Source organism: Mercenaria mercenaria, chromosome 7 (assembly GCF_021730395.1).
Source record: "Mercenaria mercenaria strain notata chromosome 7, MADL_Memer_1, whole genome shotgun sequence".
Classification (NCBI taxonomy): domain Eukaryota; kingdom Metazoa; phylum Mollusca; class Bivalvia; order Venerida; family Veneridae; genus Mercenaria; species Mercenaria mercenaria.
Window position 1 is genome coordinate 82,031,207 of NC_069367.1, and position 15,532 is coordinate 82,046,738.

The window sequence follows — 15,532 nt, forward strand, 5'->3', positions numbered from 1 at the left end:
GTTCCACACTCTGCTGACTAAGCTACCCGGCCGCCTACACATTTTCTCACCGTTTTAATATTCAAGTCCCATACCGTGACAATAACATAGCTAGTTTCTTGATTTTTTTTTTTTTTCAAATTGAGATGAAGTTGAGGATTTCATTTTGCTTCAGTTTTGAATTGTTATTACCGCTATACCCTGAAATTCTAAAAATGTCCTTTAAGTAGTATTTAAGCAATTTATAAATCGCACACTTTTTAGGTAGCTTAAACCAGAAGAGAATGCCCGGACCCTCATACCAACACGGCACGTCCTCTAAACCGCCCCTGAATTTTCCCGCCAATTTGGTTTTCGTAATGAAGACACAAAGCTATTCACTACATAGTGATCAGTGCGAAACGTTGCGGTTTTACACTAGCAGACGTGGACGCTTGATTGCTATTTTGCAGATTAACTTTATGTAAATTAAAGCATTTTTCAAGGAATAATAAATGCATTCAGTAAGGACTTTTAGGTTTTTTCTCTGTCAGTACAATATTTTTAGCGCATTTCAAAGTTGTCAAATTTAACTCGATGAATACGTGAAACGATCGGAAAAGTCGACGTGTTTACATTTTATATAGTAACGAATAGCTCCATAACCTTGCAAGTCGGGTTTTGCATTTAGCATAGACTAATACTCTTTAAAATTAAATTACACGACAGGACCTTCTTTTCTATCCTAACAACTTTTATTTTCATTTACTAAAGAAACATTTAAACTTTTTTCAGCATTGATAGGACGGTAAACGGAAAGGAATTAAAGTGTCCCTGCCTTAATCAAAGGTAATGTTTCTCTGATCTGTTCTTGCTGTAGTAGGCCTACGTTTTTGTACTTTTAATAGTAGCTTAATAGGCATTGTTTTTTTTACTTTCATTGTTTAATTGTATTGGCACATCTGGTATCAACGAATCAAAATGAAGGATGAATAAACGTCTTTTATCAAAATTAAAAAATTCTGATTTCGTTTTATTCTATTTTCAAGATTTCAAGATTAGAAGACTTCGTTTTATATAAAACTTCAATTGTTATAGTGCTAAAAGCTAGATTCTACCTAAATTGCTGTCAGTCAGAGGGTCATGCCTCAAGATATATAATCTGAGAACAAAACGTAACGTTTTTGTCTACGAAATATATTAAGAAAAAATGTATGCTGTAAATTTATAGAAATGTTATTGGGAGTTCGTGTATACACAATTTGCAGTTTTTAAATGATCTTGTTATACTATACGACTAACATGTATGAACATTTTCTGCATAAGATTATCATTTCACAGACTATTCTAGAAACATTATAGATACATACTCCACGGACATTGCGGAACTGACTACTAGTATATCGCACTTTTATACATGTAATTTGTAATTACTAAAAAGCGAATGTGCTGTCTAGATTTCTAGCACTATGAGATAAATCTGGAGGCATGTAACAGAACTAATCTAAACAGTATCTTAGAAAGCTGTATTACAGTTTTATTAACTAATACGTCAGTATTGATTTAATAGTTTTTTTCATTTTGTTATTCGAAACAGTGTTTTTATATTCTGTTCCTTTTTGAAAGCCTATGAATGTTATTTGAAACTCGTAGAATTTTAATGTAAGCAGTGTAAGTTCAATGTACAATATAGTCTAAATGAATACTTGTAACAGTGAGGGAAACTTCCCGTTTTGGAAATCAACGTGTGTTAGTGAATCTGTATTTTCAAATGGACGGGTGTTTTATCGTTGCTAAATTTAATACAAAGTTTTCATAGTTTTCATTAGTGAGTATTTGATAAATTATGAACGTACGTTCAAGTGTATGAAACAGGAGTGTTTTTATTGTAGGTACTTGGAAGTGTATACGGTCAAATATGCGCCAGTTGAAAGGGAAACCGCAGAAAGAAACAAGAAAAGACAAGAGAGAAAGAAGAAAAGATAACATAGAAAACAAAAACAATGTAACAAGAGTTGTCTTGCCTGTGTGTGGCGTACTGATTGCCGTGCTCGTTGCCTTTGTTTTATACAGCACGAATTTCAAACTATGACCTGGCGTTTACTAAAAGATGACAGCGTGTCGTAGTGACAGTGACTTTGCGATTTGTCAGTGAAATTTTCTTTAAAGTATAACCTGTATCTGTTTATTTACAAAACGTTTTATCTAAATTCATGGACCTCTTTTCAAAAGTTTATAAGCTTCATTCTAAGGTATCGACTTTGAAAACCAAATTATTTCGTAGGATTTAACTTGTACTATCATTTTAAAAAGTTGTCATTAATTCAATTTTATGACAATTTTTCTTCGGCGCATGCTCTAAGAATAGCCAACTTTTTGAAATGATGTTCGTGAAACACATTACTATATTTTAACTTTGTTTTGAGTATTGTAGACTTCATAAAATGGGCCTCTGTTCTCAGCGCCTCGGACATAAATATTTAAGAAGTTGAATTTCAATTTTATCTCGGCATGTGACTGTCTGTTTGAATATGAATTTGAATATTATTGTTTTGGTTCTGTTTTTAAGAAACAAGCTAATTTAATTATAAGTGATGATAACTCAGGTTCTGCTATTTTAAGCATCTTATAACTATATCACAGTGTGCGTATATGCATGCTAACAATGTTTTTTTTATCTTCATATGAAAAACAGCTGGTTATTTTATTTATATGTATATCTGTAAATTTCTTATGAACTTTTTTATTACCTTATTTGGCCTACATTGTTAGCTCTATAAATAGAACATAGTGTAGTTAGTTAAAATTACAACTGAGGCGTCAGTTCTCCGATGATTTTCCTCTGATGATTCGACAAGGGCAATGCGTCGAAGGACATTCACGACGGACAGGTTAATGTTGTTAAGAATCCAGTAAGAGTATTTCATTATATTTCTGCCGCCAAGTTCAATGGAATCAGCGAAACCTCAGAGGAAGTTATAGACTTTTTACGCATTATCTAGTCAAATGATTTAAGTTTGTATGACGAGGAGCAAGACCGGCAATTAATGTTAAAGATACATTGTGCCTTAATAATACCTATGCTGTATTGATGTAAACATACATAAAGCACATTTGTGTATATACACTCAACAAAATTCCTAATCGGTCAGTTTTTATTGTATTACTGTTTTGTAAACAATGCAAGTATTTACACGAATTTCACATACCGACATTTGAATAGGTACTGCACCTAATTATAGATTTATTTTTGACCGACTCACCGCCAAAGTAACCGCTTTAGGCGTTTTGGCCAATTTAGCATATTTTGCACGTGCATGGCATGTGCACGAATATGCACGTGTTAATAAACTCTTTTGGCATTACTGACGAAAGTCCTATTAGAAAAACACATATGATCGTGAAATTGACACAAGAGCAACGCGCCCGGGCTGTCGAAATTATACAACAAAATTCAAAATCGGTCACTTAAATGAATTGTACTTTGGTTAAATTTCGACAAAAGAGCGCGGATGGTAGATAACCAACGAGTGAATGTTCTTGTAAACGGAAATAAGGTTACAAATGGAAATAACCACCAAAGTAACAGTTACAAACAAATTACATCAAAATTCTATTGAAATTGTAAAAATAATTACACACGTGTCGTAGATGTGTCCCAGCTAGCAGCATTCCGACAGCTCGATCTAATTGCTCTTGTGTCAATTTCACCATAATATGTGTTTTCTAGTTGGACTTTCGTAAGTAATGCCAAAATTGTGAACGAACACGTGTATGTTGGTGCACATGAAATGCACGTGCAAAATATCCAATATTAGGCAAAACGCCTAATGCGGTTACTTTGGCCGTGAGTCGCCAAAAATAAATTAATAATTAGCTGAAGTACTTATTCAAATGTCGGCATGTGAAATTTCGTGTAAATACATGCATTACTGACAATATAGTAATACAAATATAAACTGACCGATTAGGAATTTTGTTGAGTGTAAACAGTTCTTTGTGGTCAGTTAAATTCTGCTCACGTAATATATGTATATGTATATGCCGTTAAAATAGATTACATTTAACATTGGCTGCTACTGATTGTGATGGCATCTCTACGCACACGATTAACTTACATATCTATTCAAATTAAATATATTTTTAAGATTTTCTGCATTTGTAAATAATAAAATGTTTTAGTGAAAAAAAGAGAACGATACTTCTTTAATTGTATCAATCGTTTAATTAATGTCCCCGTCCGACCTGCCATGTGTATTGGATAGACCATACTCGAGAAGATAGTTTTAACAATATTTAAAGCAACAACGGACACTTGTATTATTTCCGTTTTGTGTGTTGTGTATGATTTTATAATGCATATACTCAAACCGTCATTTACCTTACATTTAATATCAAAAAGCTCATTATCTCGTGCACATTTTATCATTATATATGTTTTACTGTTATAATTTTATTGTCAGCACCAACTAGAGTATTGAGAATACGTAAAAGATTTTTCAGCATTCATGACATATTTTACTCAGAGTTTTAGATATTATATTCCGCGTAAAATTTCTTCTTCATAAATGATCAGATTTTAATTTATATGGATTTTGTCTGAAATAATTTCAATGTACTTTCTGATGGCGTTATGAACTTCAATGAATTTAGTTGAAACAAAACATTAATAAACAAAGTATTAAAAGCATTCATTCACCCGGAAGTTAATTGATTATGTATAGCTGTCATGTTAGAAATTCATAAGTATTTGTACTTACAAAGGCATTAAACTGTTTCATGTATTATTACGTTGAATAAAATTGATCAAGTTTGAACGTTTCTTTTATTTCATTTACTTTGTGACGGCATAGGAAAACATTGCAGTAAATTACTAATTGTTATATAAATACTGTCAAAAAGGCTGCATTCAAAATACTTGCGAAAATAATTAATCAATCTCTGGTTGAGTTGAATTGTTCTCACTAGGTCACTGTGAATCTGCGCCAATTTTGTTGTTTTTTTGGGCGAAAATACTTCGCTTGTTGTACGTCTACACTGGCGGCAAGTGTTTTTGGCTTTGCGAGAAGTGCAGGCTGATCATGGTTTGCACTGTTTGTGCCCCTCATGAGTGGTTGGGTATATAGATTTGGTCTTGTCCGTGCATGCGCGCGTCCGTTCGTCCGAAATTCGTGACGCGCCTAGCACAAAAAGTATTTTATTCTTGCATTCATGAGTCTTAAACATGACATGATCTTGCGCACCTCCTAGTTTTCGTCTGGCTTTTTCCTTTATTTCAAGAGTTATGGCCCCTGAAATAGTCAAAAACTCACATTTTCACCTTGTGACGAGCCTAGCTCAAAAAGTATTTGATATAGATTGATGAAATCTTGCATGAGTCTTAATCATGATATGAACCTGTGCACCTCCTATTCTGCAACTGGCTTAACCCCTATTTCCAGAGTTATGACCCCTGAAATAGTCAAAAATGCACATTTTCACCTTGTAACACGCCTAGCTCAAACAGTTTTTCATATAAATTGATGAAACTTTGCACGAGTCTTTATCGTGATATGAACTTGCGCACATCCAATTTTTCGTCTGGCTCCGCCCCTATTTCCAGAGTTATGGCCCTTGAAATAGTAAAAAATGCACATTTTCACCTTGTGACGCGCCTGCCTGAAAAATATTTGATATAAATTGATGACAAATTGCATGAGTCTTTACCGTGATATACCCTTCGCACCTCTTACGTTTCGTCTGGCTCCATGCCTTATTTTTAATGTTAAGGCCCCTGAAATAGTCAAAAATGCACATTTTTCACCTAATGACGTGTCTAGCTCAAAAAGTAGTTGATGTAAGTTCATGAAACTTTGCATGAGACTTCATCGTGATGTGACCTTGCACACGGCATTCTTCTTGAGAATCTTAGTGCTTATTACAGAGTTATGGCCCTTGAAGTAGCCAAAATAGTGGATTTTTTTGTTTGTGATGCTCATAGCTCCAAAAGTACATGGCCTAGAATAATGAATCCTTCATATAAAATGTTTGTTGAGGCTATACCCCATTAAGACGACTGCAAACATTTGAATTATTGCCCCTTTTTTGTCACAAACGTACCAATGGGGCACACCCTGTGTCCTACAGACACATTCTAGTTTTAATATTCAGTCAGTAAATTTTCAGTGAATACCCGTTTGACTTCCCAAATTAAATGATGGACCAGTCCATTTTAGAAATTTAGAAGGCTGAAGGTTAATAAACCTATGTGTCATTTCAATTTTGCGATTTTTATCAACACGTCAGCGTCGCGAAATCGGTCTTGTTTGATTTTTTTTGTTAGCTCGCCTTTTCGAAATGCACTCGCCCCGCGTTGTCGTCGGCGTCACTGTTGCCGTTGAAACAATCCCCATGACTCTGATTTGAATTTTGACAGAGTTATCCTCCTTTTTAACTTAGAATGTTTCGGTTAAAGTTTTTGATAAAGTCAAATATCTCTTTTTACAATCAAAGCTTTTGACAGTTATTTACTATCAAAGTCTACACCAGGAGAAATAATCCCTATAACTCCGATTTGAATTTCGCCAGAGTTATGCCCCTTTTTAACATAGATGTTTTTTGGTTAAAGTTTTATATAATCATATAATTCAGGGTCGAGCACTGAGAAAAGTCGAGCGTGCCGTCTTACGGACAACTCTTGTTTTCTAATACAACCTATTGAACTGACCGCTTGGACTTTATGTACGAATACTACATTTAATTGACCATGTAATCAAATACGATGAATAGGTTTGATCCACTGGTCTAAATGTAATAAGCTACATGTTTTACGTCTGTTTGACAACTTGGAGTTTAGCCTATCACTTTTTAGAATAAGATTCCCCTGGTTAATCAGGGCAAAATTTGTGTATGATGATGCGTCATACAGTTTTAAGTGCTACAATATTAGAGGCTCAATTATAATTTCATTGTTTTATTGCGCTTAAGGAAAAAGTATTTTCCTCATTTCAAGTGGTATAGGTTAATATGTATCTAGTCACGCGCATTCACGGTACATTTCGTCATGTTCGAATAGTCAAATGAAAAGGTATGAATTCATAGGATGTAAAATTACGAGCAGATTTATTTTGAGTTTTTGTTTCATGTTCCTGTTAGCGATTGAGTTCATCGCACTTCTAATTCTCTACAATTACAATATCCTTCACGGTGCAACCATGTATTTACAGTAGCAAATGAAAATCACATAGGTTGGTTTTTGGGAAAGTAACATGATCTAATTCAAACAAGAATTTCGTTTACTTTTAATTTCTGTTCAAACAAAAAGCAAAACACAATAACAAATCGTATCGAAAACGTTTTTCCATTAAAGCAGCTGTTTCAGAAGGTGATTCTTTTTGGTTGTCATATTTTAGACGAAACAGTTTTGGTAGAGTCAGTTATGTTAGGCCATAGTTAATGTGTCCTGTATTTAGCGTCCCGATTATTTTTCTACACCTGCTTGCCAGGCAAGGAAAAAAGGACAAAAATACTAAAGCTGTTACACCCATGATAAATATCCCCGAGATTTAGCAGTGTTATATGTATTGTAAGCTGTTGTAGCGAATAAGTATATTTTAAGTCGAAAAACTTTAAAGCAATGTAGTAATTACGTAATTAATAAAATGGCCTATGTGGTTACATATCCTGACTGGTAGATTTAGTCTTTTTTCATCTTTTTTTTTTCGATCAGACAACCGAAAACTTTCCAGCTCGAAGACGCTAAATATTAAAATAATTTGGTAAGACCTTACTGTTATAGCGGGCCTGTTCATTTCATGTAGCCATTTCGGGAAAACCCCTGGCAACAAGTAGTTTAGAAAGGGTGCTCATTTACGGAAAAGTAACCACGCTTGCTGGAAACATTCTTACGAATAGGAAAATTTTGGTAAAACTCTGGAAAAAAAAACACACCCCGAAAATAAACCTTTTTAGTTAACATTAACGGTGGCAATGATACTAATAATTATTATGAAAAAGCTATAATCGACATGAATCATTTTCGTTCCTTGGTTTCCCTGATGCCGCCATTTCCCACCACGATCGAACTTCCGTTGTGAGTAAACTGTGAAACTGATTTGCTGTACGAATCTTCTTTACTCGGCTTCCTCGTGGAGAAACCATCCATTTGGTTTGCTCTCGTTACAAAGGGAATTAATCCTCTTTAAAGTAACAAGAGCTGTATATTGCCAGCTCGTTCGGCTATCTGAAGCACTTCTACCTTCATATTAGGTTGCATGCTCGAATTTTGCAAAGTTTTCAAAGTTGGAAAATTTGCCATGCGAGGTCATCTCAAGTTGCCGAAAATATGCATAGAATCTAAAAGCAGATCAAGTAGTTCTTGAGAAAAATGCTCACAGGTAAAACGTCTACAAAATTTAAATGTTATGTTAACAAAAAGTTAAGAACTAAATAACTTGCCCAGTGATGTCATCTCCTTATACGTGTTGAAGGCATGTGTGAAGTTAGAAAGCATTTAGTCGAAAAAAAAAACCCTGCTAAAATGAAAAAATAAATAAATAAACAAATCCTAAGTTGAAAAGGGACATGATTTTGACAAAATAAAAAAAAAAACAAACAAACAAAAAAAAAAAACTACAGTTATGCAAATTGTCCCGTGAAGTCATCTCATCTCGCCGAATACATTTGTGAGTTTGAAAGCATTATTAGATAAAATTCCCAAATAAATATGACAGTTTCTAGCTTTGTGGGGCTCAGTAATTTGCAAATTTTAATATATAGAAATATTAGATATAAACTCAAGATGCATTTATTTAGTTAACACTTGAGTGCGTGTTTAAATGGGTACAGAAATTGAAATTACTAAACCGCGATTAATATGCTACAGGTTTGCTTGGTTTGTTTTTCTTTAACAATATAAGAATTGATGCAGTAGTGTAAACTTTTTTTAATTTGTGTTCTTTTCACGACATAATCTTCAACTAACGACAGCTTTTGGAACAGCAAACGTGAAATTGTTCAGTCGCATTGTTCTTTGTCAATGGAGAAAAATTGTTAAAATGCTCGTAGCTAATAGCGAGCTTGAAGAACAGGCCCAAAGAGCAATCTCGAGAAATGTTACAAAAATATTATTTGCAATCATATAATCATTGATGGAACGGTAAAAAACAACATATTGTACTGTTGCAAGAGGCATCGTCAGTACAATACAAACAGAATATGTTTGTAAATGTTTATTTATCCCCATAGAGCGTTCAAAATTTAAATCGGAATGCCAGACAACGGCAAATCTTACATCACTCAGTCGTGATACCCATCAAACTAGGCTAAATATCACCGACAGTTTCCAAACTGACATAGTTACAAATTGAATGGACAAAAAACTGGATTTACGGATCAAAATCAATAAACTTTATGAAAAATATTTATCGTTAAAGGATTCTTTAAAAAAACAAAACCATTATCCTTTAGGAATGAAACATAAGGAAAGTATGGGCACTAGCAGTAAGACTGCTAATTTTCACAACTAATGTGCAGGTCAACATACCTACAGCGTAGTGTTCACGTGGAAAGGAGCATTATTTTTGTTCAGCTACAGACAACATAGATGTAGGCTTGTTTTTTTTTTTAAATTACCACCGATATATCATAATAATGATGTATATTATGCTTTCAACACGTTGATACAGCAATTTCAGCGATATTTCGGTTAATATATTTACAGTGAAAACGGTCAAGTTACAATCTAGATTTTTTAAAATTATATTAAGTCTTCAAAATTACCAGTAAGATTATAAGATTCTTTCACCGGTTGTAGGTGCAGATAGGAATTTTCGGCCTCGAGGGTAACTGTTTAGGCGGTTACGAGGCTCCAGCCGAGTAACCGCGTAAAGTTACACGGGAGCCGGATATTACCATCTGCACATACAACCAGTGACAGAATCTTTTTCTTGCATACCATATTAAAGAAATAAAAATAGAAATGAAATCAATCGAACGACTTTCTTTTTAGAACTACTTCTCCTAGCAGCGTATTTAAACAAAGCGCAGGAAACCAACGTCCGTAAATAGGAAAGACGTCATGACGTTTCAAAGACAATAACAATGGTTTATTCCGGTTTTGTTTGATCAGTTGCAGCGTAACGTTAGGAATTTTTGATAAAATAACGTTTTTTGAATCCAGAAATATACTATCATTAAACAAGAGCAATTGTCAAGGTATCGGATTTTTATTCCGTTTTATGAAAAAAATGTAAATTGCTACATATATGTAGTTCGTAATACGTCATTTACAGCACGAGAGTCATCTTACACCCCGGGGTGTAAGATGGATTTTTCCAGCACCGATAAAAATACCGGAAATCCCCGTCTGGTATGCAAGAATAAATTTATCTTGGAGGTAGAATACTGCGACGAAATCAAAGGGACATCAATGCAACATGCTATCTATAGATTGTCAAAACTGGTTATATGTCTTAAATGTTCATTAGGGTTCCTTACCAGTTGATTTCGTTTGCTTTTTCATTGAACTTGTAGGGGTAATACTCGTTTTGTGTATTAACGTCTGCAAAAGCCCGCGGGAATGTTTGTGTCCGAGACCAAGGTCATCTGCAAACGTTTATACACAAAACAAACTTGTAGTGTCTCTTTTCTTGCATAAAATTAATGCCATGTTTTTATATGTGATGACTTCACGATTCCGGTACAAGTTTTAATTTCCATTCTGTTGTTCTTGTAAACGGTAAACATGTTTTAGATATCAATATCCGGAACCCACAAACCAACAACACTACCAAAAGCATGTATTAAATGTTTTTAAACGATTGTTGTTCATTTTTGTTATTACAAACATAACATTACCTTTAATTTTGCAGATTACTTAAAAAATCATTAAACAGGAACACGATTTCAAGAACAATAATTTTACATTCAAGTTATTTAGAGTATGACGCTTATTTACTCCCAAAATCATTGCTCTGATTCCTAAAAACAAACAATCGCACAAGTTACTCGCGATTAAATTCATAGACGGTGAGCACATTGTTGACTGTAGGAGAGACCATTGCGTTTGGGGTTGGAAACTGATACAGCAAAACATACCATGGATTAGTTTACATATTTTATGCTACAAAAAGAGGTTATTATGGCAGAAACAAGACGTAGATGTCCACCTGCCATGATCTGAGCAGGAATATGTACAAATACATCCCTGGAACAGCATTTCAAAAAATAAAAAAACAACATGTCTTAACAGCACATGAATTGCCATGTTTGTACACGATTGTTCTCACATAAATATATTGGCGGATCCGGTGAAAAAAGAAGTTTCTATGAGAGTTTGTACAAAATGAGACAATTTTGATTCCATACGTTTTTATTGATTTATGGTGGTTATAAATTTACCTAGGTACATTGTATAAATGCCCTGCCTGTCATGATTTTGTTTGTGGTCTGCATTCACTTTTATACGCATTCAATTAATTATTATTACCACATTATAAACTTTTCAATTTATTCATAGAATTCCTATACTTTGATAAAATGTGTACATTTTAATGAAACTGATAAGAAATTTATATCTAGCCTAAAATATGCTAGAGGAAATGCCTAGGGGTTCATGCTTTAACTTGGTTTATCAGCACCCTTGTCATTTTGTATGGACTATGCTGGCAGCAAGATGGTACAACACGGGTTACATGAATGATTTTACCTGTACAGAGCTATGTTCACCTTTGGACAGACATTGGATACTTTTATTTCGTATACAGTTCAATACATACACTTATAAAGTTTATGAAAAAAAAAACATGATCAGTCACAATGCTCTAGTTTTTAATTATCTTGCAGTATGAAATCAAGAAAAAATGGCAGTTGTACTCAAAACATCTACTGTCACTTAAAGTGATTGCTACAGTTTCTTTTATTTTTATGGCTTTGTTTTGAAAAGTTAACACCATCCTGTAGCTATACTTAATCTCTTCTCCGCAAGTAACATAAATTGGAAGGAAATGTATCTGTATATTTCGTAAATTGTTGGTTCACTGTGCAAACTGCATATGTCTCTTTTGTGAAAATGAATAATTGTTTATGATGATCGTATTTGATTTGTGATAACGAAACTAAGATCTTATCTTCCGTGGTCCCGTTTTATCATGAAAATCAGCAAAAGGTTTTAATGTCATAATCTGAAAGAAAAAGGAAAGAAAGTTAACAAGACCTTTGGAAACAACAAATAGACAAAATTACAGTTTATTAGATACAGAAAAGAGACGTAGTGGCAAAAGTGAAAACAGAAAAGTTATAAACAAGCCGTCAACAAAACATTAAAGTTTTCCCCATATTCAAACTTTTTGCCACATTCAACATTTTACTGTATGGTCAAATTTATACCACCCTTGACAGTAAACCACAAGTAAAAGTTTGTGTACCATACTTGACAGCATACCACATGCTCAAACTGCAAATCATACCTGATCGTGTACCAAACAGGCAAGCTTTATAGCACACTTGACCTAAAACTTTGTTCCACACTCGACAATTAACCCCATGATTAAACTGTATACCACACTCTGCAGTTAACATATAGGTTTTAGGTTTTATACTTTATTAAAGTCTCTTCCAATACAGTGTCATAAAATACACAACACATATTAAACATACAATACACATGATTGGCAATTCTATGTCTAGAATGACAAGAGACTATAGATTAAAAATACATTACAAATTACACTATAGGAAAAGTGCACCAAAATGCAAATTTTATCATATCTGTATTTAAACGATAAAAGATAGATAACCAATGCCAATCAAAATATAAGAACTGCCATAAAAATTTAGTAGTTAAGACACTGAAGAATGTAAATCGGGGCCCTAATGCTCGCTTGATAAGAAACATTTTAAAATACCACGTATCATCCCTGATCAGATCAGGGGTGAACAGATTAGCATTGATTAACTACACTCATAATAAAACGTTACGTTCATCATTCATAAAACATTAATGTAACATTATTTACAAGTAAATAAAAGACGACCTTGCAAAATGTTAAAACAGGTTTTGGCACTGTAACGTATCATTTCTTCTTTGGTGAACAAAAATTTCAATTTATCAGCTTTAGACATCGTACTGAAAGAAGTATCAACAGTATTTGCCTTTGCAAATAATGATTGACGCAAGTCATCATCAAAAAGTAATCAAGAAGAACATGGCTCTCATCTTCAATATTGCTACAGAAAGGACATTTTCGTTCCTGTACGCCTAATCCTTCATAACGCCCAGTTTCAATGCGTATTGGAGCGACGCCACAACGAAATTTGCTAAACGCTGCGCGATGTCGTGGAGACATAATAACTTTACTATACCTTTCTGCACGATATTCGCTTTTAAATAACCGATAAGTACGCAACTTATTTCCACCTCGACCTGAAGAACCTGTAGCCCTATTCAAAATTCAAGCCAATCTGAACAATGATTGACTTTTAATTTTTTCGTGACTAAGTTGCCAACTGTTTGTTTAGGAATAACAATACTGATATCACAATACTGGGGAACACCACAACTAGTCAGCATAGACTTTACATAAAAGAACCAATTTTTACACGACCTATTTGCCCTAGATGCAGACCAAAGTGCAACCCGCTTTATCCTACTCTCATGCATTTTGGACATTCTGGCCAAATGGATAGAAATGGACTTCCAATGTCTAACATCTGGGGATACCTAACCCATTTCGCCCGATACCGCTATGTTCGGCGTGTATCTACCGACACCTAAAAAGAACCGCATCGCACGGTACTGAACCGCGTTAATACAGGAGTATGAACGGTATCCCCAGATTGCAGAACCATAACTGACTATTTGCCAAACTGTAGAATCATACATATGAGTATACACACTATAAGGCAGGCCGCCAACTGATTTACATTTAGCGATTAACAGACCAAGGGCACGACTTGCACTTTGGGCTACCACTTTTGCAGTTATATTATAATCCAAATTTTCATGTAATAATAAACCCAAATACATATATCTATCAACAACCTGTAGTATATCATCACCACATATAAAAATACAAGTAGTTCTGTTAACAGACAATGGTCGAAAATGCACAATTTTATTTTTACTGCAATTTATATACATATCATTGATGTAGCACCAATCATGAAGTGCATTAATCAAAAGTTGTAAATCTGATTCATTTTTTGCTAAAAAAACCAATATCGTCTGCATACAATAGTAAGCATATTTTGTCAGATCCATACTCAACACCAACATTTAAAGACTTTAAATAAATTGCTAGATCGTTTATATGCATGTTAAATAAAAGGGGAGATAATATACAACCCTAACGTAATCCCGACTTAACATTGAACCAGTCGGTATGTTTAAAGTTTACTCTAACACATGAATATACAGAAGTATACAATGATTGTACAGCAGATAACATTTTACCTTTAATACCAATATCAAATAGTTTCTTCCATAGTAAATCTCTATTTATATCATCATAAAATCTGGAAAGTAGATAGCCTTTTTAAAATCAATAAAAGCTGAAAATGTAGACTGTTTAAGTTTTTTCCTTGTATCAATGATGTTGGTTAAAGATGACAAATGATCGATTGTACTTCTATTCTTTCTAAATCCATTCTGCTCGTCAACAATAACGTTATTACTTTCAGCCCAACTACTAAGTCGTTTGTTTAAGACGTCACAATACAATTTATATACTGAACATGACAGAGTAATTCCCCTGTAAGACAAAGGACTTCTAGGATCCAGACTTGCTGACTTAGGGATTGGGTTGATAACATTTTGTCCCCAAGCAGTAGGGATAGTACCATTTTTAAAACAAACATTAAACAGAGCATGTAAAAATAAAACTGCGGTGTCGTTTTGCAATGCTTCAGTTGGTATTCCATCAATACCACATGCTTTACCGTGTTTACCATCATCAACAGCCTTTTTTACTTCAAAAACAGAAATATCACTATTAATAGTAAGACTATCATCATCAACATTTACAAAATTGTGGTGTTCCCCAGGACTAACTAAAACTGGATTGTTTAATAGTGAACTAAATTCTGTTTTCCATTTATTTAAAATATCTATAGTATCAGATGACACAGTGCCGTCATCAAGTACAACCGCATTAGGCACAGATTTCTTATTAGCATGTGCAATACCAATTTTACCAATACTTTTCCAAAAGCTTGTTTTATCAACATTACACTCGTCCAATATATCCTGCTGAATATTGTACCAATGACGAAGCTTGGCTTTCTGAACTTCAGCATCAAACATTTTACGTAATTGAACATATTGTGCTTTAAAAGTAATTCTATCGGCTCTATTATTACAATGAAGCCAGCGCTTTTCTGCTACAGACAAATTAGACCATAGCTTTGATAGTTGAGTGGTCCATCAGGGTTTACCTGGACGATTCTTTCTAGAACACTTAACATGTCCAATTTTTATACGTTTGTATGGAATATTACTATACATAGCATTTTTAACAATATCACACCATTTATCAAAAGCAGAATTTACATCGTTTTGCGTTCGCATACCACGTTCTAAAGTATCAATAGAGAGACA

The 15,532-nt window shown here is 34.0% G+C and overlaps 1 long non-coding RNA gene across 1 annotated transcript; it reads left to right on the plus strand.

Annotated features, from left to right (window-relative positions):
* The first annotated feature begins 339 nt into the window (after nt 1-339).
* On the plus strand, nt 340-4,775 carry LOC123553788 (uncharacterized). Its single transcript, XR_006686879.2, has 3 exons — nt 340-482; nt 754-807; nt 1,851-4,775. It is a non-coding gene; the product is annotated as an uncharacterized LOC123553788 (long non-coding RNA).
* The last annotated feature ends 10,757 nt before the right edge of the window (nt 4,776-15,532 follow it).